The sequence below is a fragment of the Ictalurus furcatus genome, chromosome 21 (assembly GCF_023375685.1).
Source record: "Ictalurus furcatus strain D&B chromosome 21, Billie_1.0, whole genome shotgun sequence".
NCBI classification, from domain to species: domain Eukaryota; kingdom Metazoa; phylum Chordata; class Actinopteri; order Siluriformes; family Ictaluridae; genus Ictalurus; species Ictalurus furcatus.
In genome coordinates this window covers 15,666,084-15,693,803 of record NC_071275.1, presented here as the reverse complement: position 1 = coordinate 15,693,803, position 27,720 = coordinate 15,666,084, and the positions used below count along the sequence as shown (strand labels likewise).

Below are 27,720 nucleotides of genomic sequence, written 5' to 3'. Positions count from 1 at the left end.
CAAGACCATGTGTCAAAGTTTGATAAGAAATCAATAAGGATCAGGGCTGATGATAGTTTGGCTGATTTATATGGTATGAAGCTTCTCAGTAACAGCCACAAGGGCAGTTATGTGGATTGTGCTATGCTAGTCAGGGTCCTGGAGGTTATTCTGGGTGAGAACGAGTGGCAACTGATTGTTAGAGAGAAAGGAGAGTAGTGGTAATGGTGGATAACGATTGGTAGTTGATAATCTCTGAGGTATGGGCGATTTCTGAATGGGCGCAAGCTGTGTTTTTTTGGAACGTAGTCGGCACATGACCAATAGTTTGGAGTCCTGTGTGAGATGAAGGATATCCTGGATGAGATGGGATTCAGCAGATAAATGGTAGGATTGCTGGATGGAGGAGAAAAGGAGATGAGATAGAGAGAGGGCCTCCATGAAGAGAAGTAGCTAGATCTTTTGAAATGGCTGGATTTTAAAAAAGAAAAAAGAAAAAAAAAGATACCTACATGACTAAGTTTGATTTACAATATACCAAAATGGTAGCTGCTTGCCCAGAACTACACCAAGGTTATGTGCATCTAGAGATGGTATGATTCTGGATTGTAGTAAGATGAGATGGTATGATGGTTCTTCAAGGAGATGACAAGATCTTGCATCAAATGTTAATGAGAGATTAAGAATAATGAGGACCAATCATAGTTGAGTTGATTTTGTAGTATGAAGCTTCTCAGTAACAGTCATGGGGCAATTCTGTGGACTGTGCAGTTTTGAAGCCAGACTTGTTAGGGTCCTGGGTGGGAGCTGATTTTTGAGAGGGAAGTTATACTGGTAATCCAAGGTGTATAGCCCTTTAAAGCAGTCGAGACGTGACTAGATGTTATGCAGTGTTTTACAATGCACGTGATGAAGAAGAGGTCTGGAAAATTGTGAATGATGGGATCCTGCAGACAAGTGGTGGAATTGCTTTACGAAACAAGCTATGGAATCTCTTCTGTATTAAGAATGAGAAGGAGGTGTAGTAGCAGAAGTATCAGAGAAAGATTGGCAGCTCTTGTTAATCTCTTCAAAGATGATGAAGGGTAAAGAGTGGGGGGGATCTTCTGGTGCTTGTGTGGATCAGATCTAGATACTTCTAGATTGCAAAAGGATGTCTTGTCACATCAGAAGACAACACTGATTGAAGATAACGGCATGAGATCAGCATCAAGTTGTGAATTTCTCGACTTTCTCGCAGTTACTCGTAATTCTCTCTAGGCTAAAAAGACACAATGTTATTAGTGCTGTGTGAAAGTTTAACATGATACAGTGTGTGGCATTCTAACATAAATGTGTTTTTAATAGCTGTAAGAGTTCCCTGGGTTAGATTTTCCGTTCTCATTTATTCATGTTCAGTAACTGCTCTGGCCTCACAGTGGAACTGTAGAGTTTATGTTAGGGATTCGCACCATGAATAGGAAAACTTTCAATTGCAGCTATTTACATAGAGGTGGCAGAATCAATCATTTGTGATATTGCTGTTTAGTTTTGCAAACTGTATTTAAGCAACTGAAGAAAACAAACAGTACCTTTTGTAATAGATAAGCCTATACCAGAGCGCAAATATTGGTGGGGGGGGGGGGGGTGGTAGAGTGAACACTGCTTTGGACAACGAAATGCTTTCACACTGATATACATATATAGCTTCTATGCTCTTTGTTTTATTTCTCAAAACCTGCACAGTACACTGATCTCAATAGCAGCTCTATATTAGGTTAAAGTGAATGTCTGACCATATGGTGTCTTGCGTATTTATCCACATAAGCACAAATTTCTGCATGCCTAAGAGTGCCGAAACATGGCTGCTTTGTTAAAGTACTACAATAAAGTACCTGAAATCCAATAAATAACCATCTCAACCTTATGGTGTGAAATTTTAATTGTGTGCTCTGGGACATCAATTCTTCAGTAATTAATTTCAACCATTTTTTTTACTTTTCAAAACATTTACTTCACACACCAGTAGTATTCCTGAAACTTCTTCCAACAAAGCATGTCTCATAGGAAAGCACTGTTCAAACATTTAAAGCAGCCACAGCTTGATTGATGCTTTGATAATGTTTTAAAATGTAGTTGCTGTGGTTTACATCACCTATATCATGTCTTCAATAGGAAAAGAAAGTAAAAAGCGCTCCAGGCTGATTTAACTCGCCATTGTAATGATGACTAGAGGCAGTATCGACTCACTTTATATTTACATATGCCACATTATCATCATGATTTCAGTTTTCTAGAAAGAAATGTATGATGCAATAATGGGACCATATCACCATGTATCGCCAGCTGACATAGAACTTACAGAAACTCACACGCGTCATATTTCTAGACATCTACATGAGAAATCTACGTGAGAATTCTGCCATATTTATATGACAGAATATATATATATATATATATATATATATATATATATATATATATATATATATATATATATACACACACACAATATATATATGTGTATGTGTATATATATATATATATCTATATATCTACATATATATATATATATATATATACACACACACACACACAATATATATAATATGTGTATGTGTATATATATATCTACGTATATATATATATATATATATATATATATATATATTCTGAGAAGCTTAACATGATTCTATGAATTATGATAAATTACGATTAGGCCATAAACATTGTATGAGCAATGCGAAATCATCCTAGTCTTATACTGATAAGACATGGTGGGTGTGTAAATATAACAAAGAGCAAGTAGCAGATTAAAAATGCACACAAAACAAGACAAAGATCACTGACTGACAGATCAGATGAATGAGAGGATGTTAGAGAAACAGAGACAGAGAGAGAAGTGTAGAGAAAAAGGAAAGAAAGAGAGATAGTGGACATTATCAGTTCATCTTCACCTGAAATGTATTTATTACCTGTCAGAGTTGGGATGTTATCAATCCCACTGCACTTTCTATTCTATATTTGAATGTCCCCCAAAGGCACATTGAAATTCGGTGTAACAGCATAAACAATTTGTTGCTGTTTTCTTTATTTATGTATTAAGAAAACAGTGACAGAGGTCATCCTCTCTGCTTCTTTTCCTATTCTGTCCATTGCACCTTCCCCAGTTTCTGTCTATCATAAAATGTCTATCCATGTTCTTCTGCTTCTGTCAATCAAGTCTTCTGTCTATCTTCGCTGCTTCTGTCCATTTTCCCTTACTCCTATCATTACTGCGTCTGTCCTTCTCCTGTCCATCATTAATGCTTCTGTCCATCTTTACTGCTTGTCTATCTTCACTGCTTCTGTCTATCGTTACTGCTTCCGTCCTTCACCTGTCCATCTTCCCCTGCTTCTGTCTATTATTTCTTCTTCTGTCTATCTTTACTGCTTCTGTCCATCTTTATTGCTGCTATCCATCCTCCCCTGCTTCTGTGTACCATTACCGCTCCTGTCCATCATTTCTTCTTCTGTCCATCTTCACTGCTTCTCTCTATCATTACTGCTTCTGTCTATTATTTCTTTGTCTATCTTTACTGCTTCTGTACATCATCCATTGCTACTGTCTATCATTACGGTTTCTGCCCTTCACCTGTCCATCATTAATGCTTCTGTCCAACTTCTGTTTATCTTTATTGCTTCTTTCCATCTTCCCCTGCTTCTGTCCACCATTACTGCTCCTGTCAATCATTTCTTCTGTTCAGCTTCCTTTCTTCTGTTCAGCTTCCCTTAATTCTCTCCTTCCTTCCTGCAGCGGTCATCTTCCCCAATTTCTTTTCCCGCTAGTTCTGTCCATCATCTCTGCTCCTGTCCCTTTTCTCTGCTTCTGTACATCAGCCCTGCTTCTGCTCTTCTTCATCTGCTTCTGCCAAGTTGCTGTACTTACACTGTGGAAAAGGGTCAAATATGCAAAAGATGCTGGAAAACCAAAGAATATGCAGGACCTGGAGGATTTTTTCTGATTCCTGATTCGGTCCATCACCTATGCATCAGTTAATCAGCCCCTGCTTCTGTCCATCTCCTCCTGCTTCTGTCCATCTTCACTCCTTCAGTTCACCTACCCTAATTAAGTCCCTCCTTCCTACAGTATGCCTGTCATCTTGCCCTATTTCTGTCCATCATACCTGCTTATGTGCCCATAGCCCGCTGTCCACTCCTGCTTCTGTCCATCTCCCTATGTTTCTTACTCTACATGTGCTCATCCACCTTCTTTCCAACTTCCCCTGTTTCTGTCTATAAAATATAAAATTTTATACAAGTTCATGCCGCTCTCCCTCACAGCGTTTAACCGGGGAAGCTTCAACAGCAGCTCTGAAAAGAAAAAGGAGAAACCACAGAGCTGTAGGTAATACACACACACCAGTCATCTTCATTGTTTTCAGGCTTCCTCAGGCATCATGATATTGGAAGTCTGATCAAACGGGTGTGCCAGGGATCATATAACAAATACAACACACCAAAGAACAATACATGTCCTGCGACACTTTGGGCTACATTTATGGTTAAAAAAAACAAAAAAAGGCAAATGAAACAGCATAAAAAAAAACAGCATCCATATCAAACATGACCTGAAGGGCTAAGCTCATATTTTGATTTAAAAGATGGTGTGAATCAAAATACCAGGGGAAAGCTGCAAAAATCTGAATTAAGCTTGGAGAAAGAGCACAAAAAAACAAAAACGACAAAGCCAAGAGTTTGAATTTGTGATTATATTTATATGAAACACAACAACATCACACATAAATAACTGTCTGTAAAAGTATTTCACTTGAGAGCACATTCAAAGTGAACTAGGCTTTTTTAATTATAAGAACATTAAAAGGCTAGATTTGTTTGGTTTTATTATCTTGTTATTAAGTATGTAGATTTATTCATATTTAATTAAACAAAGCCTCATTTGCATAAACAATCGTACTTTTTAAAAACGTTCCAATACCAAAGAATATCAGCAATCTAATAGCAAAGATTCATAGACTACGTTTACATGGACAGCATTATGCTAATTATTGACCTTATTCTGAATAAGACAATATCCTGATTAAGGTGATTACACAAGTCGCTTTTAGAATACTTCTTTCATGTTCAGGTTTTACATGTTATAGAACATAATTAGATTAACAGCACACGTCATTACGTCCCCGCGCCACGCCGTCCGACGTCCCTCCAGAATTTCACGTATCGACATACAGTTGGTCTTCGTTATGGTACCGTGTACAGTTTTGGGTGTTTTTGTTTTTAATTTTTACGAACGCTTCAAGTGCGGTCAATTATTTGTCATGCTGTACGTGCAAATAGACGACTGCTTGAAGCCATGGGCTGCGTCCCAAACCGCATACTTACCTACTATATAGTAGCTGAAATACGTGTATCTCGCCTACTATATACATGTATTTCTCCTACTATATAGCAGGTAAGAATGCGGTTTGGGACACAGCCGTACTCTCGTTTGCTGTAAAACGGTTGAGCACTGCCGTGTGTGTACGTCTCCTGTCGCAAAATGCGGTGAAAACTGCCACACGTGGTTAATAATGTGATTAAGGTGTGTACATGTCTGTAACGCATGTCGATAATGAGAATAAAACAGGAATACTCCACACGTCTTAATTCGATTTGTGTTTACTTCGAGTATGACTTTAGTCAGATTAAGGTAATAAAAAATTCCTGTTTACATGCTAGTTTCTTAATCAGAGTATCGTCTTAATCGGGTTAACATTGGATTATTGTTGTCCATGTAAACGTACTGAGTGATCTTTGTTTTATTTCATGTCCTATTCACCTGTAGTGTTTTACCACCATTATTACTCTCCCATTCACTAACAAACACGAGTTACGCTTCAACCAGTCAAGTGTTTTTCCATTTCAACTAATTTTACTTGAAAGAGTAACAGAAACAGATTGGGTTCAAGGGATGGAGGAACGGATCAAATGGTAAGGAAAGTTAGGTAAGTGAGAGCGAGAACTAGAGGCTTTAGAAAGATTGTCCGAGCTTTGAGCTCTGAGATCCAGTCTTCCCCTCAGAAATCCCTGTAAACTCGTTCCTTCTTTCTCTCTACAGATCAGGGCATGATGAAGGAAAAGCAACAGCAACAGCACAGAATTCAGAGAAACCTGGTAGAGCGAAAGGTGAGGACACAAGCACCATTAAGCTGGAGGCTGGATTCAGAATTTTTTTTTTTTTTTTTAAAGAGAGATTTCAGTTCCAAAGCTTGTAGAAAAATAAGCGTCTATTAGTTCAACAACCCAAGTCTGCACGCTCCAGACTGCGGCCCATGAGCCGAAGGAGAAATATTGTTTGAAAAAACCTACAACGCCTGCAGCATGTCTGAACCGGACTGAATCTGCCGAGTCTACAGTTCAAGGTCAGTGTCTTGAGCTGTTTAAGACTGAATGGTAAGTACGGCTAATGCTCTCTGAAAATGAACCACCATGATATCCATCACCTCTATGATCTGCATGACAAACCTTCTTTTAAGCAATCGAGGGTGCTTATATTTTTTGCCTTCCATTTCAATCACTAAAGCACCCTTATGAAAGCATTCTCTGTAACGCCTACAAATACTTTCAACTGGAAAAAAAAAATGGTAGCATGTGCCAAGAATCAAATATTTTATCGATTCCGTGAAAATCTTAACCTTTTAATCTTAAACTAAAACAAGTTTACTTTTATATTTAGGAAGTGATGCACAGTATGGTGCATATTTCAGCAGGAGCAGAAAAACCTTTATTTTCACTTAAACTGATTTAATTGGATTTCATACAAATTGCATCACAAAATAAAAACCATTAGCCAGCCAGACTTCTTGCTTTGTCTAGAGCGTGGGCAATTTTCATAAAATGTCTTCCTTACGAATGAATCTTGACAACACTCCGTTCGCAGTGGAGCCATATAACCATATTTGACTATAGCCATGGACTCTGAACAGATGAGAAGCATCTGTTCTGAACTTGACGCAGAGAATAAACGTCTGTCCCAGCACATTTAAACATCACCAACATTTCTTTTTTCCTGAGGTGCTCATTTCATCACTTCAATAATCAGCCTGAAACAGAAATAAATAAATAAATCAATCAAAGAAAGTCAGTGTTGGTGTGAATATTTTCAGTCCAGTGACTATATCTTACTTTGGAAAAGCTCAGTGGATCACAGTGTTCAAAAATCTGCTGTACAGCAGTGTGTACATATGGGAATTCAGACGATCAATCAGTTCGCAACTTCATCGTTCACGATTCTGAAATTTGTTGACGGCTAGTGTGCAAAAATCACATATCAGATAATCCATGGCTCGTGGGCAGAGCACCTGGGCCTCAGACTACAAGGAAAGATGAGGGTTCTCACCCAGGGTCTCATGTTAAACTTACAAACTCAAACTTTTCATGCAATTTGCCTCAGGTCATTTCTCAGGACTGGAGAACTGGAGAAGCAGAGATTTTCTATTTACCATCATCAACAATTTTACACTTACCCGAAGTGCTGCTGGTTCACGTATAAAGTGTTCTAATGAGTAACCCAAATTAGACCTTTGAACAGTTTCCCTCAAGTTGACAAGAAAATTATGTATGAATCACTAAATATAAATGTCTTCATTGGGGAGATGTAAGAGATAATGATGAGAATGGATGTGAGCTCATCTGTTTATTAATCATGGTATTATTTATCACCAAGTGTAATCAATGGGAAATCAAACAACAGAGCATATGGGAGCATTCTCCTCATGTCCATGTGTTGCTCCTGGATTTTCCAATTCCCTCCACTTATATAACAGTCTACAAAATGCTTTAAACTGTGTCCCATTCACCCATTCTCTCACACACACACACACACACACACAGAGCTGCCATGCAAGGCGTTAGCTTGCCATCAAGAGTAACTTGGGGTTTAGAGTCTTTCCCACGGACACTTCGACATGTGGATTCACGTGGGCCTGGAATCAAATGGCCAACCCTACGATTAGTGGAGAACCCACTCTACCACCTGGGCCACAGCCGCCCTGAACACGAAAACATAAAAACATGCTAGTAGGTGGGTTGGTGACTCTAATTTTGCCATTAGATGTGTATGTGTGTGGGAACTCACCCTTACGTCTCATCCAGGGTGTATACAAGCCCCACGGAACCAGTTTTAATACAAAAGAGTCATATTCCTAGTTCTAAAAAAAACCGAGGAACTTGCCAAACACACTCATTTAAAAAAGCCAGTATGAAGAAAAATGCATATTACATCCAACAAGAGATCTGAGAGAAAGCACATTTTCCTCATCCAAATATAATTACGCTTAAAACCAGGCGTGATATTTCCTGTGTTGGTGGCACGCCTGTTTGCCTTCCTCAAAAGGGAAGAATCTGTTTCAGTGCTATGCGAGAACCTCAAGCTTTAAATCATTAATTTCTTCCTGCCTGCTGCTCCACTGTCTTTAGACCTGCAGGAGAGGACTTTCAAAGTACATGAACACGCAAAAGATTTAAGTGCATTTCCTCTGGAAAAGGCAAACAAGCTGACAGCACAGCTGTGGATGTTTCAGCTGTTTAGCTTTTTGATGAAATTTTCACATCTGAATGTCCTCCTTGTCTGTGAACACCACTGATCTGACAGGAAAAGGGTTCATGTCACACTTGTGACCCAGTCTAGGGTCAGAAAAAGGAAGCGGAAAAAAGGAAAAACACTCCTGACACCCAAAACTCTACATGTGACCAGCTTTAAATGTCTATTAAACATTTAACTGCTATTTAGCCCTTTTAAGTCTTAAAAAGTTCAAATTTAGCATTTTCAGCATTGAATCTTAGAAAAGCCACCTGCAGTTTCATGTTTTACAAGGTCTTGGCTTCGATCTGCTCTTAAATACGACACAGGGCTGAAAGCGAAAAGGTTAAGGGTTTTTCTTCCAGCATAGAATTAGCAAGTAAATAAAATGCATTTAACTAGCATTTATGCTAATGACATGAGGACATTATAATAACTTATCCATCCAATGACTAGTCTATAAATTGAGCAGCACAGCCACTTTCAAAAGTAGGGTTGGGCGATATGACAAAAATATCACATCACGATACTTGAGGACACTTCTGTGATGCATAATGCGTACCACAGTATATAATTTAGCCAACAAACTGTCTGGAAAACAGTAGTAAAATAAACAAAAAATCTGCTAAACTGAGTTTGACGATACTTTTCTTTAATGCCTACAAAGACAAAGAAGATTAAGTTTTTAAAAAATGTCAAAAGCATCCATTCAGTAGCATTTCAATTTGTAATTATTAAAAACATTACAAAATAATACATCACCATACCAACGATATCTCAGAAAAGTGTATCGCGTATTCACTTATCAGGATATCGATATTAGATCAATATATCACCAGCCCTAGTTCAAAGTGGCCATGTCATTCAACATCACCGTAACATTTTACACAATAGTAATTTCCTTCTTCCCACGGTCTTCAGGAATGATACAACTTCCTGTTGAACATGTGATTTTCCAAATATTTCATAGCGGTGAATGTGTTCAGGTAATAGGGTAGAGTGAATGTGAACTAAAACGTATATACGGTCTCGTCCAAAAGTATTGGGATGGCAAGGCCAATCCTTTTGTTTCTGTTATACACTGAAGACTTTCGGTTTGAGATCAAAAGATGAATATGAGACGACAGATCAGAATTTCAGCTTTCATTTCATGAGATTTGCATCGAGATGTGTCTAGATGTGTTCAACACGACTGAGAAACTTCCTGCTGAACTCACAGGTGAGTATTTTGTATTCCTCCGTGATATGTTTATCCATTCAGGCCAGCCATATTTTTAAACTTACACGAGTCAGATACTAAATATTAATGAAATAAACTTGAGGATCTGATCATAAATATTAATTAATAGATTGTGCTGAGAGTTGAACAGGCAGAAAAAAAGCAATCTACCAATATTACAATGTATAAGGATGATTTTCAAGATAATATAACAAATTTTTAGGATAATTTATAATGACTGGAAAAATGACATGAGGTGACTCAGCTACTACACCAGGTTTACCTACAATATACTGGTCAGCTTATTTAAATTTTCCTTATACCATACCACTGTTGAATTTTCAAATCAGACAGTAAATGTCCTGTACTTTCCAGAATTTTTCATTTTCAGGTTTCTTGGTAACTTGACAAGCTGTGTTTTGTTTATTGGGTTGTTTTGTTTTTTTGTTTTTTTTGTTTTTTTTTTGGGGGGGGGCTGTTGAGGGAACAACTATATATAGCTGCTAAGTGATACCAGAAACTTGTTTTACGACGGTTATTTAGCACTCTGAAATAAAATGTTCAGGAAATCTACTGGCAAAATCTTCAGGGCGGAGGACTTTGTGTTTCTCAGTAACAGGCTGGATTAATTGTAGCTACAATCATAAGATTGTAGTTAATAAGAACAACAAATCCTGCTCAAGGCTGAATTCTCTCTCTGCAACAATCCCAACTTCAAGAGAAACTGAGCAAACAACAAATTATTGCTATAATTGATGCTTAACTGCAAGGCCCAAACTGTATTTTTATATATTTTACACTTAACTACAGTAATATAACTACAGTAATATAACGTATGTCTTTATTAAAGCTTCCTCCAGCTCTCTGGATGATTAACATTTCTAGTCTTTGAAAGAGGTTCTACATGAAACACTGTTGGAAAATTATAAACATTTGTAAAGGTTCCTAGGAGTCCAGACATTTAAGGGTTCCTCCACAGAGACCAACCATACCTTCCTTCATTTAAGTTCAATCACCTAATCTATGATGTCACTGCGGACCTCATAACGGCCAAGTTAAGATATAAATCATATCTCTCATTTCAGTGTAGAGTAGTTTTACAGAAATTCTAACCAATCCGACTTGAGAATTCAGCAGCACTGAGGTATAACTATAGCAAATTTTTTTACAGACTTCAAATGCATGCAGAAGACGGTTAAGTGAAGCGAAACCTGTGATTAATTATTAACCTTGTTATGAATATATTACTTGTAAAGACAATGCAAATATCCTGAAATAGCTATAACAGAGGTTTCATCCAAGTATCTTAAAAAAGAAAAAAAAATATGAATGAAATAAGAAAAAAGTACAGTACGGTGTGTATTTTTTTTTTTGATCTTAGCACTACTGCTGCTGATGTGGTAGATTCTCCGGGGGCACATGAAGCACCTGACATCGGTGTAGAAACTAAATCACACAACTGGAGGCAATCTCTGTATAAAACAAAGTTATTTCTTCTTTCATCACAGAACTGTTGGAACTTTTCCTTTCTCGCGCCATGAACACAGCATGATGTCGAATATAATTAGCGCTTTACTTTATAGTACATGAACTACCTAATTATTACGTAATCTCTAGTACATATTTTTAATATTAAGGTACATAGTAAGGTTCGTGATCATGGAGCACATACAAAAACAAGGGGTAAGATTGTGACACTGTATATTTTTGGTATATTTTTGACCATTTATGCAGGTACTATGAATAGCCAAAGCGAACATGCATCACCTCGCACTCTTGACTTCCTCGTGACTGATTTCTCTCAGTAAGATGCACTGTTAGGCTTCAAAAACATCATTTTACCAGAGAAGTCCCAACGTTTTATTTTGAATCCAGGGTAGCCATGAATCGGTTAACCTCAACATTTAGTCTTATACAGTACATTTACCTTTCACACACACACAACCAAATACTCTCAGATTTAATAGCTCATATACACAAAATCCTCTCAACATTTATACAACATTCAAACACATCACCCTGATAACACTATCACTACAGTGAAGCATGGTGGGGGCAGCATCACGTTGCGCGTTACCCATGGTCTCTTGGTTGTTACTCTGACAACGGCTTTTGGTGGATGGACTCCTCTTGGAGTCGCACTTGTGTCGTATTCTTTCTATTTCTAAAAAAAATAATGGCACCATGCTCACAGCACAGTGTTGCACCACAGCACAGCACCATGTTCACAGTATAGGATTTTTTTTTCTTTTAAATTAACCCTGATTAATACTTTTCCAAATTACAACAGGTTTATTTAAATACACTTTGTTTCCATATGTTATCATTTATGCAGTAAAAACGTATACAGGGATTTGATGAAGGATGCTGCACATAATCTAAACTGAATAATAAACAGATTGAAAGAATTTGTGAAGAGACATTTATTTATCATTGTTGGAAGGCGTCTCAAGTGTCAGTGCTCTCTAACAGTTTTCCATCATGGGAGAGTCTTCAGGACACTTTCTGATTTTTTTTAAATTCAAGAGAGAGAGAGAAAAAAAGAGACGTGAAGGATGTTTCATAATGTTAAATACAGCTTTAAATAGATTTTTTTTTTTAAAGAACCATGTCGTTCATTGATAAATTCAAATTTCCAATCATCGTCACACCGCTCTTGAATAAAACGAATAAAACATTCCACGATGTGTCTGAGGGGTTAAATTTGTGTATGTGAGAGCATCTTGTGGTTATGTCTGAACGGTCTAGACTGCACCTCACACACACACATAATGTGTGCACATAAATATACAAACCCTCACTCAAACTCTCCGGCCAGCACCTGGACAACTTCCATCACTCCCTTCTGGCTCAAGCAATATTCTGTGATGTTGTTTCTATCACATTTTCCATTAAAAGTGACATTTCATCTAAATACAACCCTTGAGCCAAAGACCAGGGAACTCAGACATGATCACAGGGTGTAAGGGGAGATGAGAGACATTTATAAGTGTGTGTGAGTGTGTGTGTGAGAGAGAGAGAGAGATTGGGGGGGGGGGAATAACAGGTGCAGTCATCTTGTGATGGAACATAGGGTTATTATATGATTCATTTTTGAACCTTTGAATTACACGTCTGTACTGTACTGGAGGAGGTTATTAAATGCACGAGACCATTAACAAATGACCATTAACAAAAACCAGCATCTTCTTCCAGCTGTCCAGCTTTGTCTCTTGCTCTCTGTCACCTCTTTTTCACTTCTCTGGCAGACTCTTTTCATCAATCGTTTCCTTTAACTTTTTTTCCTTTCTTGTTGTTCTGGTTAAATCAGTATTTTTATTTGCCGTTTGTGTGTGTGTGTGTGTGTGTGTGTGTGTTTTATAAACAGTGACACAGCCATTGACCACTGCTTCCTCTGCATACCCCTGCAGTGCAGTCGAGTTCACCATCCACCCACCCAAACCCACCCCAACCCACCCCAACCCACCCACACACACACATACATACACCCCACCCCCCCACCCCCCGCCCCCTTCCATTACTGGAAGGATTGGTGGTTCCTAAATTTAACTGCAGGCTGTCGACAAATCCCAGCAGAACACTTTATCGACACTAACCCTCCAGACCTGTAAGATACTTAACATATTTTAAATCAAACAAACCAACTAATTCACTAAACCAAACTAACGATAAATAAATAAATACATACATACATAAATAATGCTAACCGGTAAATATACACAGCATGTCACATTATGTGTTCCAAGTCATAAAAGCACACACTGAATGCTTTTACACCGAATTGTTTTGTTTGAACTCCTCTTATACATAAAATGCTCTCAATACTCCTCCCACATTCAAACACAGTGAAGCATGGGGGTGGTAGCATCACATTGAGTGTTAGCCTCAGTCTCTTGGTTGTTTCTCTGACTAACGCCCTCCTTAAAGATTGGATACTTTCCAAACAAATGTTATCTGATGCCGCTGTTTTTCATCAAAACCCTCCATAGTGTGGTAGAATTAAAGCCTCGTACCTGAAACGTTTAGATAACTATTGTAGAAAAGTTTCCTTTTTTTTCCCCTTCTCAGCAAAACCAACTCCAGACTTTTTTTTTTTTTTACAATTTTATGCATATATTCATATATGTAGATTTTCATATGATGTCGAGATTATGTTCTTAAAGCAGGCCTAAATGTAAACCTTTCCCTGCAATAAACATATCTAAGCAAGTGAAAGTATCCTAAACATGAGCAAATTTGTCTAATATTTGGTTTATTATGAGATTATTAGAAATAGTATAATATTCAGCCTACTTTTAGATGCTTTTACACATTTTAAGCTTTAAATCTTCTTGTTCTGTTGGCAGATCTGATTCTTTCTAGAAAATGCTTAAATTTAGAAAAAATTATCTGCTGATAGTACATAGGTTATTAATAGGTTTAATCGTTATATTTGCTTTATTGTACTCTCGATTCATCCATCCATTTTCCATAATGCTTACCCTACACAGGGTCACAGGGGAGCCTGAAGCCTATCCAAGGGAACTCGGAGTAGATAAGGCAGGGGACACCCTGCCAAGCCATCTGCCAAGCCATCGCAAGGCACAATTCACACACTACGGACAATTACAGTAGGAAATTTGGGATTAACAAACACTGTTAAAATCTGTATCCTGTGTTTATATATTTCCGTAAAGCTGCTTTGAGACAATGAGCGTTGTAAAAAGCGCTACACAAATAAAACTGAACTGAATTGAATTGAAATGCCAATCAGTCTACAACGCATGTTTTGGGCTAGGGGAGGAAACTGGAGTACCCAAGAGAAACCGCCAAAGCACGGGGAGAACATGCAAACTCCACATACACATTGCGGAGGCAGGATTCGAACCCCCGGAGCTGCAAGCCAAACGTGCTAACCACTAAACCACCATGCGCCTGTTTATTATAATCTTCTAACAGGAAATACTAGAGACATTTATAGACTACATTCAAGCTATTTTCACACTTTTTGCAGCGTTAAACCCTTGATTGAGAATAAAAATCTGTATTCAGCGTATAAATGTTTTTTTCCCCCCATCATGCTTAATAATAATGGAGAGTTTGGGGGTCAGCTTGGGTTAACATCAGTGTGGGTTTCCTCCAAGTTCTCAGGATTTACATTATTCACCTGGTAGATGCTTTTATCCAAGACCAATCAATCCTTATATATATCTAAATATACAGTATATAAATATACAGTATATAGTTTAGGACTAAGGGTCTCATTTGACTGTGCACCGTTGGCTGTCTAGCAGTCCTGGGATTTAAGCTTGCAACCTTTTGTTCATCAGCACACCATTTCCTCTGCTGAGCTTCGCTACCAGCTGGAAAACAGCCCAAAAGAAATAATCGTTTCTTATAACTGAGACGTATGCACAAGCAGTAAAGTACTGTATTGTTGGCTTCTTTGTAAGCATGCTCTTCATCGATCATCCAGAAGAGTTACTCTATTTAAAAAAAAAAAGAAGAAGAAAAGAAGAAGAAAAAAAAAACGACAGGCATTGAGCAAGCACTCACAAAAGGAGAATGAAAAACTCTACAATTACAAAGAGTGGCATTTTTACTGGTAAACAGAGCAATTAAGCATATGGCCGTATGCATTTATAAAATCCGACAGACACCCACATACACACAGAGCCGGTAGATTATACTATGCAAACAGACAGAATGTTGAATAAACCTCACTTTCCTCTACTCCAGAACAGCTGAATGATGCTGTGTACATGTTTGTATAACCAGGGGTTTCAGATTAATTCAGCTCATAAACAAATTACCGAGGGCTTTAGGGCCTGGATTGAATGTGTTAGAGGGAAAAACACAAATCGCTGTATTGCTGTGACTCCCATGGACCTGATTTTGACACTCTAGCTTTTATCCAGTCACAGAGATTTCATTAATGCTCAGGCATGGCAGGTTGTTAAAGAGCTAATGCACCGCAATCATTTCAGCACGGTACGTCCACAGACAAAGGTTCACCTTTGAAAGGAAATGCGCAGAAAAGGATGTGTTCACTGCCATCTCGCTGCTGATTTTCTGTCATAATTAATCACGAAGCATGGATGAATTCGCAGAAGGTGTGCGTTATTTCCGTATAACTGCACGGCTCGGACAGTAGCTCCAGGTGTAACGTGAATGACAGGTTTATATTAATGCGCTCGTTCTAACAGGTTATTGTTTCTATAGTAACAGCTCATACACAGGGACTTGCATGGCGGCTGTTCCATATAATCTGAGACTAATAAAAAACAGATTTAAAAACATCCTGTTTAACAAAGACAACTTATAATCAATCATCCATGTGGTGATTTTTGTTGTTAGGCACATTTATTTATCATTTATGGACGGAGTCCCGGGTGTCAGTGCTTTGGAACAGTCACAGTGCTTTGTAAAAGTTCCCCTCTTCAGGACAGAGGAGTTTACTTGAAGTGATGTTTGTTGGTAAATGAGACCTTTTTAGCTGTACTCGTGTACGACGCACGTGAATCGAAGAGGGCTTTGGCTGATTGCGCGTTGTGATGACGTCACATGACACGTCTTGGCCCAAATCTGTGGAAAACCTGCAGTAATTTTGCATAATTGCAAGCTACTCCGAATATTGCGGAGTCTCACAAGCTCTACCAGCTATCTCGCTTTCTCTCTTTTTTTTTTTTCCTCTCTCACCGGTTACAGGAGCCCCTGAAAGCACAAAAAGGCACGCATAAGTAAACTTGGGCTAATTAGACACAGTAGAACCATCACGCGTTACCTGCCGGTTCGACCTGCCTCCTCTCAGCCGACGCTCAACCACACCCCGTCTGCCACAGTCACATTTTCAGACGGAGTCTCCAGAGAGCTTTGTAACTATCAGAGGTAAAGCTGTCCCTTTTTTTGTCTTATTACCTTCATGAGCGAGGGAAAAAAAGAGAGAGGCTAGTGAGGGAACGACAATTTATAGCTGCTGTAATTGAAGTGATGACAAGAACTGACTTGTTTCACGGGCGTTCCACAACATTACACTTAACAATAAATGGATAAAAATGTTAATCTGCGGTTCCGTTGTAGTATTCGGTAACCTTCAAATCATTGGATAGCCTAGATCTCTGAATAGTAACCAGTCCCTCCAGGATATCACGATCGCAGAAATGAATGCAAAATCACATTAACCTTCAATCGTTGGATAGGAAAATAAACAACAATTGGTTGGTATGACGAAACAGAGTTACTGTTACCACACCAAAGTTGACCATTTCTAAACAACAGTACGTTCTGAAGTGCCTAATTCCTTTTATACACCAGCAATTTGTCAACGCTAACAATTTTTTACTAAAGGACCGCACATTAAACTTTTTATCCATTTATTGTTAAGTGTAATGTTGTGGAACGCCCGTGAAATAAGTCAGTTCCTGTCATCACTTCAATTACAGCAGCAATAAATTGTCGTTCCCTTACCAGCCACTCTTTTTTTGCCTCGCTTGCGAAGGTAATAAGACAAAAAAGGGACAGCTTTACCTCTACAAAGCTCTCTGGAGACTCCTTCTGAAAATGCGACTGTGGCAGACGGGGTGTGGTTGAGCGTCGGCTGAGAGGAGGCGGGTCGAACCGGCAGGTAACGCGTGATGATTCTACTGTGTCTAATTAGCCAAGGTTTACTTATGCGTGCCTCTTTGTGCCTTCAGGGGCTCCAGTAACCGGTGAGAGAGAGTAAAGAAAGAAAAAGGGGGGAATGTGAGATAGCTGGTGGAGCTTGCGAGACACACTCAACACACACACACACAGCTTGAACTTGATGACGTCCAGGACAGACCAATTTGCTCGAGTTTTTTTATTTTGTTGAGTTTTTTGAAAGTACGCTGAAAAGCGCAGACTGAATTGACGTGAGCCCAGAGCTCGCTGAGATTCCGCCTGTCTCCCGAGTGTTCCTCTACACTCTCCCACCCCAAGGTTCTACAGCTTCATAAAGGTCTCCTTATGTAAAAAAAAACAAAAAAAAACAAAACTTCACCATATCAACAATTTTTTTTAAATCTGTTTAAGCGGCATCTGACATATCAGTCCCTGTGTAAGCTGATGCCATAGAAATGTTCCAGTATAAACCTTTGATTTCCTGACTATTCTTTTGATTCGTCCTTAGTTTTTGAACATGAACTGTGTAGGACCTGTCTGGATATAGATTCTGGACTATTGTGTTTGTAAACTAAACTTCATGTGCATGCACCCTAACACTTCTCCCGAGTCCTGCAAGATACAGCCGCATGTATTTGAAAAATGGGGGAAAAAATACAACAAAACCATGAATTAGAGTGAAAATAGGCCGTCCAACCAAAAGTTATTTACCTAAGAAGGAGGGTGCAAGTCAGAAATGCAACCAAGAGGAGATGGGTAACGCTTAACATGAGGCTACCACCACCATGCTTCACTGCAGAGATGATGTTCTCAAGGTAAAGTGGTTCCTCCTTGTGTACCAAAACTGTTCACATATTTTCATTTAATCTGGTACAAATTCATATATGTTTGCAGCCATGAGACAGTACTGGAGATTAAAAGGTACAGTATGTCATCAGTTTCTTGCCAAATGCTTAATGCAAAATCCTCCAAACCAAAATAATTCTGTCTCAGTTTCTTTTTACTCTATTCTATATCAATGTGTTAACAAAGCTGGCAAAAATGGTTGAATAATGCTATTGACGTCATTCGTAATTGTGGTCAGTCACATGCTAATGGCAGAGAGAAAACCTGCATCAATGGACGTTGGCGTGGCCGAGGCATTAATGGACCTCCCGTGAATTATGCTTAATGGCATTTGTCTCCACACACCGTGGAGTCTGTCTCTCTGGTTTGCTTTCTGTAGCAGCTTTAGCGAGTACCTGCAATATTCACGGTAGTGTAAAAATACATTACCTGCATGAATTCCATTTCTTCTCACTTTCATCTTTCTTGTCCTCGCCTGAATGCTAATTGCTAAGTACTAATCCCATACATGCATGACATCACTCCACTTCAATTAGGTTTGTGGCTTTACCTCACCCAGATCTCTGATCTCGCACGCTGCTTGGGTTGAAGTGTAAGAGTGTGTGTGTGTGTGTGTGTGTGTGTGTGTGTGCGTGCGCGCGTGCGTGTGTTTTAATATCTTAATCTGGCTCTCAAATTAATTGAAATATAATAATACCTCCTGCAATCAGGCCATGCGATCAAGCCTTAATGAAGCATGAATGAATCTAATCCGAACGTTAAATCTCTCTCTCTCTCTCATACACACACGCATAAATTAGATTTGAGAACCTTTCAGCACACTTCTCTAGGATGAAAACCCTTCAAGAAGTAGAGGGTGAGCTTGAACTACGTGAGCACAGGGACTGACTCTTGGGATTAAAGCGTGAAATCAAGGGTCAACGAGCCATCACAGTTTATTCAAATTCATACAAACAGGCTAATAGGAAAATTTACAAACAGAGTGAGTGTGTTATAGATAGATTGTAGCATTACGACTTTTGCTACCACTTTAAAACCATCATTATTCGCTCAATAATAGCTATGAACAAATAACTACTTATTCAGAATGACAATTGATGTAGTTAATAATGTGTATACACCGTTAACTAATCTTTTATTAACGATGAACAAATGATTAGGTATGCAGGACACATCAATACCAATTTGTTTCAAAACCAGCTATGAGTATGTTTTTTGGTACGAGTAACCTTCCTAGTTTGAGTCAATAAGGATTACATTGGAACACCCAAACAGTTTTATGTTTAAGATGTTATGGCATTTATACAGTATCTTTAAGATGGCATGGCCATTAAGAATGAGCACAAGGTGCTGTGACAGATCCTGGCACATGAATGCGCACATGTATCTCAGTGCTCGCAGAAATGAAGTGCTCTCTCTCTCTCTCTCTCTTTCTCTCTCTCTCTCATATGAAACAGTTCCAATGCACACTTACTTCACTGCTCTGCGTACAGGTGTGCGTAAGGTTATGTCTAAATTAATCTGGATAGATCTGAAAACTGCATTTTCGTTTTAAAACCCTCTCCATCTTCACTATCGTTTTCATGAACCTTTTCCAAAAGTGGCTCGTCCGCACTGAAACGTCTGAAAATACTCGCATCCCTATTCTGCGCATGCGTACAATCACAAGACACTTCGGCCTGCGTCGTGTCCGTCAGCTGTTTCAATCTGAAGGATGTATAAAAAGTGACTTTAATCTTTAACAAAAGCGATCAAACTGCAGTCACAACGACTGCAGTACATCATCGTCCACCATCTTGTTTGTTTCGAGTTGAATGGGCCACATGGCCACGTCACACGACTCAAAATACGTCATAGTTTTTGAATATCTCCGTTTTTCTCGGTGCACACTACAACGCAAAAACTGCGTTGTCAGATTTATCTACTTGGAGAGCGTTCTTGAAAAGCTCCATTTTCACTCAAAAACGCCACCTCAGTGTGGACGGAAGGCCAAAATGTAGAGAAATGTAGGTTTTCAAATCGATTGATTAATGTGGACATAGCCTAAATGTATACCTTTATCAGCTGCAAACACCATCGCAAGTTTACTATTTATTTTATGTAATATGAATGCACTCTTTCTAATATACTAATGTTTCTACTGTATCTATAACAACTCACTCGCCACATAATCTAAGGATAATAATAAACAGATTTTAAAACGTGGGGGAAATACAGTTGTGTTGATATGGTGAAGCTTAATTGAACATTTCTGAAAGGAGGGCTTGGATGTCACATGACAAGCTGTGGGTTTTTATCTTATTAACTTCAAAAGAGAGAGGGGGGAAAAAGAGAGACAGGTGAGAGAAGGACTTTATAGCTGCTACTGTATAACACAAGTGATAACTTGTCTTGCAGATGTTCCACAACATTAAATGTGACTATAAATAGTTAAAAAGGACTACGTATAATTCAGTAAAACATTTAAATTTGGCAAATTTTTGTGGTATAAGAGAAATAAAACATACGGTTCAAAGAAAATCAACTTCCAGGTGGTACCAGTAACTCCACTTCCCATCAGGCCTCATTACACCACCCTGTCATGAATTATTTTCCTATATCGGCACATCCCCAAGTGTTTTATTCTTTACATAAGCTCCATTTCTTCACTAAGACACCAGTAACATTTCCTAATTTACTTTGCAAGTTCAAGGCGTTTACGCTGTAGTTCAAGCTCGTGATTTGGTTGGAGGAGTCTCTTCAGTTTTTGCACTGGAACCTACGCACAAATCCTCTCTTCCGTGTTTGTGTGTATGCCCCAGGATGTTCTGGATTTAGACTGCTAATGTATTCCAGCCCTATGTAGCAATATCTACCACTTCCTACGAAGCGAATCCCTACAGCTTCTAAGTCCGTGTGACAACAAATGGACATGAAACAGCAGAGTTCACACACACACACACACACACCTGCAGGAGCTTGGCAACACGCATCCCATTTATCAGAATATTTTATAATATGTTCTTGCATGAGCTGATCTTCACAATAAATTAATATTCATTCAATTCCTGAATCATAAATAATGCAAATTCTGCTCCCTTATTCAACATTACTCTGAAATGCTTTATTTTATCACCTATTAATCTTTCAACACGTAGAGAGCAACCAGCTGTCAATAGAGACAGAATAAGTGACAAGCGCAGGGGGAGGGAAAAAAATCCCCACTTTGCTCCCTCCCTTTTCCATTTCTCACTCTTAACACTCCATATTGATCCAGAGGAGACTGCCAGAGCTCAGGCAAGATTTTTCCTTCTATTCGTCACCCTGTCTTTCTCTCTCTCTCTTTTTTCCCCTTTCTCTCTATCTTGCTTCTGTTCCTTCTCTCCATTACTTCCATTCCTCATCTTTATCAGCAGCATCAGAGCCAACAATCAGTGCTGTTTCATTCCTACAAAAATGCAACAGGAATTCCAGCTGGGACAGAACACACACGCTTGAATGAATATACACACTTATACCACTTACAAGCCGCCGAATGCAGGCAAACTACTGAGCTTTTGTATACTGCTGAGCTCTTTGACAAGCTCTTAGACAAATACACACTGTCTGTAATAGTAGTGAACAGACTGATTAAAAAAAAAATTTTTTTTAAATACCCTACACTCAATATTGCAAACAACCTCATGACAGGAAATATTTGATTTGAGATTTTCTCAATTGCATGCAAATTAGGTACAACACTGTAGAGAGAAATATGCAAATCATTGGCTCGAATGATTCCTGGTGTGTGCGGTTTGACGTTTCTTCAGCTCCCCACTCAGAACTTTAGCGCCTACTTGCTATTAGTAGAAGAAAAACTTATCCTGCCATGCATTCCCCTCCGAAACTATCGGAACGGCAAGGTCAATTCATTTGTTTTTGCTGTAGACCGAAGGCATTTCGGGTTGAGATCAAAAAATGAATATGACAAGAGAGTTAGCACATTTTCTATCAGACCACCCAATATTTATGCGAGAAAAAATATTGGAACATGTGACAGACATGTGACTGAGAGCTGTCTATGGGAGAAAAGCAAGCCATTTTGAAGCTGAGAAAAGAGGGAAAATCAAACGTTGGGTATAGACAATACAACCATTTAGAATGTCCTGAAAAAGAAAGATAGCACTGGTGTACTGAGCAACAGACACCGAATGGTTCGGCCCAAGAAAACAACAACAGCTGATGACAGAAACATTGTGAGAGCAGTGAAGAAAAACTTAAAAACAGTGACATCAACAACCTCCATGGGGCAAGGGTGAAGATATCACAATTCACAGTTCGTAGAAGACTTTGAGAGGAGAAATATAGAGGCCATACCACAAGGTGCAAACTACTCATGAGCAGTAAGGATCAGAAAGCCAGACTGGAATTCGCAAAGAAATACAGAGATGAGCCTCAAAAGTCCCCAGATTAACCTCTACCAAAGTGATGGAAGGGCCAAAGTGTGGAGAAAGAAAGGATCTGCTCATGATCTAAAACATACAACATGTTTGCTAATCTGCCAACAAGGCAGGCACTTTTTTTCCCCCAAGGATTTCAGGACAGTGTAACAGATGTTACGTCATTGGGTTGGCGTGGCCTATTTTAAAAGGTCAACAATCATGCACAGTTTGGGAAGAAAAGCCATTTGCTGCAGATAGGTGTCTGTCCATGATCACAGGGGTTTTCCATTCATACTGCTAGAACTTCAGATACCTGTCCATGATCACAGGGGTTTCGTGCCCAAATACCTTTTTACATCGAGTCTTACTGACTTTACATCAATTATATCCTAATGTTATTGTGTCCTAACATGCAAGACTAAAAATCTGCAGTGAAACCTTAGTTCCTTTTAACCTCATTATCGTTTCCGCTACCTGTTGCCCAATTATAAAAAACATACTCATAATTATCCACATTTTCCTACTCAACTTTATTTACACAGAAAGAGCAAAGTTGACAGTTTGAAGAACCAGTTCATTCAGCATTTACAGGATTTAAAAAAATATAGATATTTTTAATATATTACCGATATGACTTTTGTCCTTCATCACTTTTCCACTGCACAGTATGACTCGACTTTGCTCGCTTTTAGGGGGCTTTCCATTGTGGATAGTACCTGGTACTTTTTTTAGTACCACCTCGGCCGAAGTTCCAAGCGAGCCGAGCCGATACTAAATGTGTTTGTAAAACGGCCTGACTGTGTATCTGTACAGGGCTTCGATAATACAACATTATTCCTGCGTGAAGGCGAGTGGAAGATGGCACCCACGCTGAGGCGGCACTAAACCACGGTGGAAAAGCAAGCTCAGAAAAGTAAAGCGAGCCGAGTCGAGTTGAGCCGTACCGTGTAGTGGAAAAGTGGTTTTACATGGCTAATCCTGGGAATGCCTGTGCAAAAAAAAGTTTTCTGCGCATGTTCAGAGAGCTGTAATTTTTTATTCTACGTCACAGTACATATACCCCGGGAATTTAGTGAATGCCCTGCCAACAAAACTAGTCTAGCACATAAGTAAATCAAACAACCAACTGTCACTATTTTATTATATCATTTCTGTTTAACTAGCTAGCTTTAGATAGAAACATTTACATTTTGGCTACTACAGTTTCTCATAGGACCAAAATATTGCATTTGTTTTCTGTGTTTCTGTTTTTTCTTGACTCTTATTCCAGCTCTACCTTTTCCCTCCTACACCTTAAGCCTTCCACTACTACCCGGCCTCTCAGACAGTACAAATCTGAATCAAAGTCATGATCCAGGTGATCAGCAATCAGAATGGACTAGGCAAGGCTCAACTCGAAACCAACTAGTGCCAAAACCAGAATAGTACACAATCAAAAACCTCAGCAACTTCACACATGGGAAGGCTAGAAGCACACACTGGCATGAGTATATACTGTGTAGTTTGCCAAGGAACAGATACAGGTGAGCAAAGTTAGTAGTCTCAGTACTGAGCGCAGGAGGTAGGATCATTCGATGTGTCTTGGAGTTCGTATGGAGTTCAAATTTAAAGAGAATCAAATGGAGCACACGTGACAGATCACCACCCCTCCAAAACAGCTTAATCTGGGAGCTGAGTGCTTATGAAGTCTACATCTTGGGTGTGGAGCAGCAAGCATGGGCGTACTCTGATGAGTAACGGATCGAAAATGCCTCGAGCTGGGATCCAGCACCTCTCCTCACGACCGTATCCTTCCATACTTCCTTCCTCTGACTCGATATCTGGAATCTAGTATTTCCAAGATCGTGTATGTAGGTTGGTTGTCAACATTAAGAGCAGAGGAGCATTGCAAAATGATAGGATGTGCTGGATCAAGTGCTATTTTATAAGCTGCCGAATAGCTGGCAACCTCGGGGCATGAGCTATAAACTACATGCAGGTGATTTGCATAATAAAAAGGAAGAGCCAAGAAAATCAACTTAAGCATTTGCATAACCCATTTCAGAATACGCGTAACTTTCCCTGAGTATATATGGATGTATAAAATCATAGTGTATAAAGTCAGTAATGCAGATTATAATCTTGTCTTCCTTTAAGCCAGAAATTTGCTGGCTTAAATTTTGTAGTCTCTCCCTCATCATTTATGAAACTAAAACACTGTGTAATTGCCAAAACAAGGAACTTGCAGCGCTTTGCCCTGATGGGATTGCAAGCCGTTTAGTAGCATTTAGTGTTTATAGGCCTGGTTGTAACCCACTACAGCTATTTGGTTGAATGCATCTTCTATTGAACAGCGCATTAAGCAGTAGTTCAGTTCGGTCAATGGGGCTGAACAGCTTACATCGTTTTATTCAGCAGCACTGCCGTTGTTTTAAGATATTGCGAAATAAGGCCCGGAGCCTATACGAATCGTGTTGAGAGCACAGATCTGCTTGGTCAGTTCTTTTGTTGGCTTACCTATGTTTATGGCTTCGGACTAAATGCAAAAAAAGCATTAATAGTCTCACAACCACCAAATCACATATACAAATCACAACCAACAATCATTGATGTTGTTATATTTACTAAAGAGTTCTTTTTTTTTATTTATTGAGTTATTAGCCTGTTTGAGAGATCACTTGAATTGAATGGGCTTAGTCCAAACCTCAATAACTCTCAAACAAGAAGGCCTATAAATAATGTGGACCTAATGTGTTGTGTCAGTGGAAAGTTCTGGATCAAGATGTTCAATGCATTGGATATTGTATTGCAATATTTAAAAATATACAACACTCATCATGAAGTTACATAAACATTAGAAGCTTATATCTCAGGTACTGCTGTGGGTTAATGAAAATAGACCCCAAGCTGAAATAACAATAAATGTTGATTAATACATCAACTTATACAAGTGTAATAACAGACAGGGTGTAAGTTTTAATTATAGCTGCTTTTAATTAAGCACTGCATCAACAGAATGTCTTTAATACAAGACCTGCTATTGTAAGACAGTCGAGATAGAAGACTATATGTTGTCATTGCCCCCCCCCCCCCCCCCCGGGGTAGTTCCACTCTGGACCACTAGAGGACACCTTGTTCCCCATGTAGAACAACTTCTGTTGTCTCCCCCATTTCCAGTTGCAACCTGCTCACCGGTTTGTTATCATCTGCTTGATCAGCGCTCTGTTTAAAAGTTCCTTGTTTTTTCTTCTTAGTTGCTGGAGCATTGCATCAGGTCAGTTTTGTGTTTCTGATTTTTGTACATTTGTTATTGTTTGGTTTATGCACTGTTTGTTTATATTTAGGGTTTTTTTCCTAGTTTTCTGAATTTCTGGTTGTCCTGGTTCCCTAGTGTTTCTTATTCCCCAAATCTGTCGCCTGAATCCGTTTCCCTGTGTTTGGTCTGTAATAAAGAAGTTCTGCATGTGCGTCCGTCTCCCTAGACTCTCCCTCATGACAGAAGTACGTCCGTGAGAATCGATTTAGACATAGTACAGTACAGAAAATCCCATTATATCTTCTCATTTACTTACACGCATTTCAGAAAATATTCAGGAAACTGTACACACATTGCACAGACTGTCAAATAGAGGAAGTACAGACCTATTGTTTATGTGTGTGTTCAGGCTTTCTGTGTATAGCTTTATTTAGTTTGTAACAGCATGTAGTGTGTACAAAAAAGGTTTAATAAAAGGGTTAATTAAAAATGAGTTTTTGTAGCAAAAGGTTAATAACCACTGAGTTTCTGTTATTTGAAAATGTAACTGTATGTAATAAATAACAAGGCATAACTAATTTGGGAAATACTGCCATATGACACACCCATTCAGTATATTTTCTTCTTGCAACAATCTTCTGATCCTAAAATACATATTATAGCGACCTCTGCTGGTTGGGACTGCTATTGTATTGTACTGAGAGAGCATTAGGTTTTGTGTATGTGTGTTTTGTATGGTTTATAGTGCATACTCATGTATGCACAGCAGAAACTGCTATGAGAGAGTGTGAGTGCGTGTGTGTATGCATTAGTGGCACTGTTGTGTATTAGCACTTGTTCCTCTCATGTTTAGTTGAAATAAGTATTCACCCCCTTAAACTAAAGGACCTGGACAGAGCCATAGCTCAGATGGTAGAAGCTGTTCACAGGACACCAAATCCACAAAGCAAGGCTTTATGGAGAAGTGTCAAGAAGAAAACCATTATTGAAATAAGAATACCATTTGGAGCATGCCTCAAGGCATTTTGGAGACTCAGCACACATGAGCAATGAAGCACAAAGCACTACGTTTGACAGAAACAAACTCTGCTCTTCACCGTGAGAACATCAGTGAAGCATGGTGGTGGCAGCATCACCTACTTGAGGAAGGGACTTTCCACTTTATGTCAGGAGGCTCATCATTCAGGGGTGAATTTTACCAATTCTAATTGACTATCCTTGACTGTAACTAGGATGATGATCCAAATTAGATTAGCAGATTTTGCACCATAGCACAAGAGCAATAAATAAACATACAATAAAGCACATTAGAAAATGAATACATTATGCAGAGTCACCTATACATCTTCAGACAGACTAAACCTAGCATGTACCAAAGTGTTGTATATTGTCTTGTTCCGTTCTCTAATCTGCTTGAGTGTTGATTAAGTCTCTGTAAGAGCAGTTCTGACAGTAGTTCCAGCTGCAAGCCAAATCACAGGTTTATGTGCTTGTTCTAATACATTAATGCTTTTATAGTAAGAGCTAATTCAGAGGGACTTGAGGTACAGTGTATAACAGCACTCCCCAAAGCGTTTTATGTGGTACACTAAAGCAGGGGTTCCCAAACTTTTCCAGGTCAAGGCCCCCCAATTGGCATTAACATTTGACCGAGGACCCCCTTTTGCAAGATGTCTTTAAAACACATTAAAAATACAGACTTCTGAATATATCCCCCTTTTTTATTAATAATTACATCATTACATTAGGAATTGATTGTATAACATATATACATATATCACATTGATACTGACTGAATTGCACCAAACACATAATCTGAGTTTCTGAATGGAAATTTGGATAAACTAACTATAGTTACAGCAAATTTTATTATTTTGTTACC

General features: G+C 38.8%; 1 protein-coding gene across 1 annotated transcript in view; it reads right to left on the bottom strand.

Annotated features, from left to right (window-relative positions):
* Positions 1 to 27,720, bottom strand: part of cdh4 (cadherin 4, type 1, R-cadherin (retinal)) — a 455,069-nt gene that overhangs the window by 392,876 nt on the left and 34,473 nt on the right. The gene's annotated exons all lie outside the window — the stretch shown is intronic.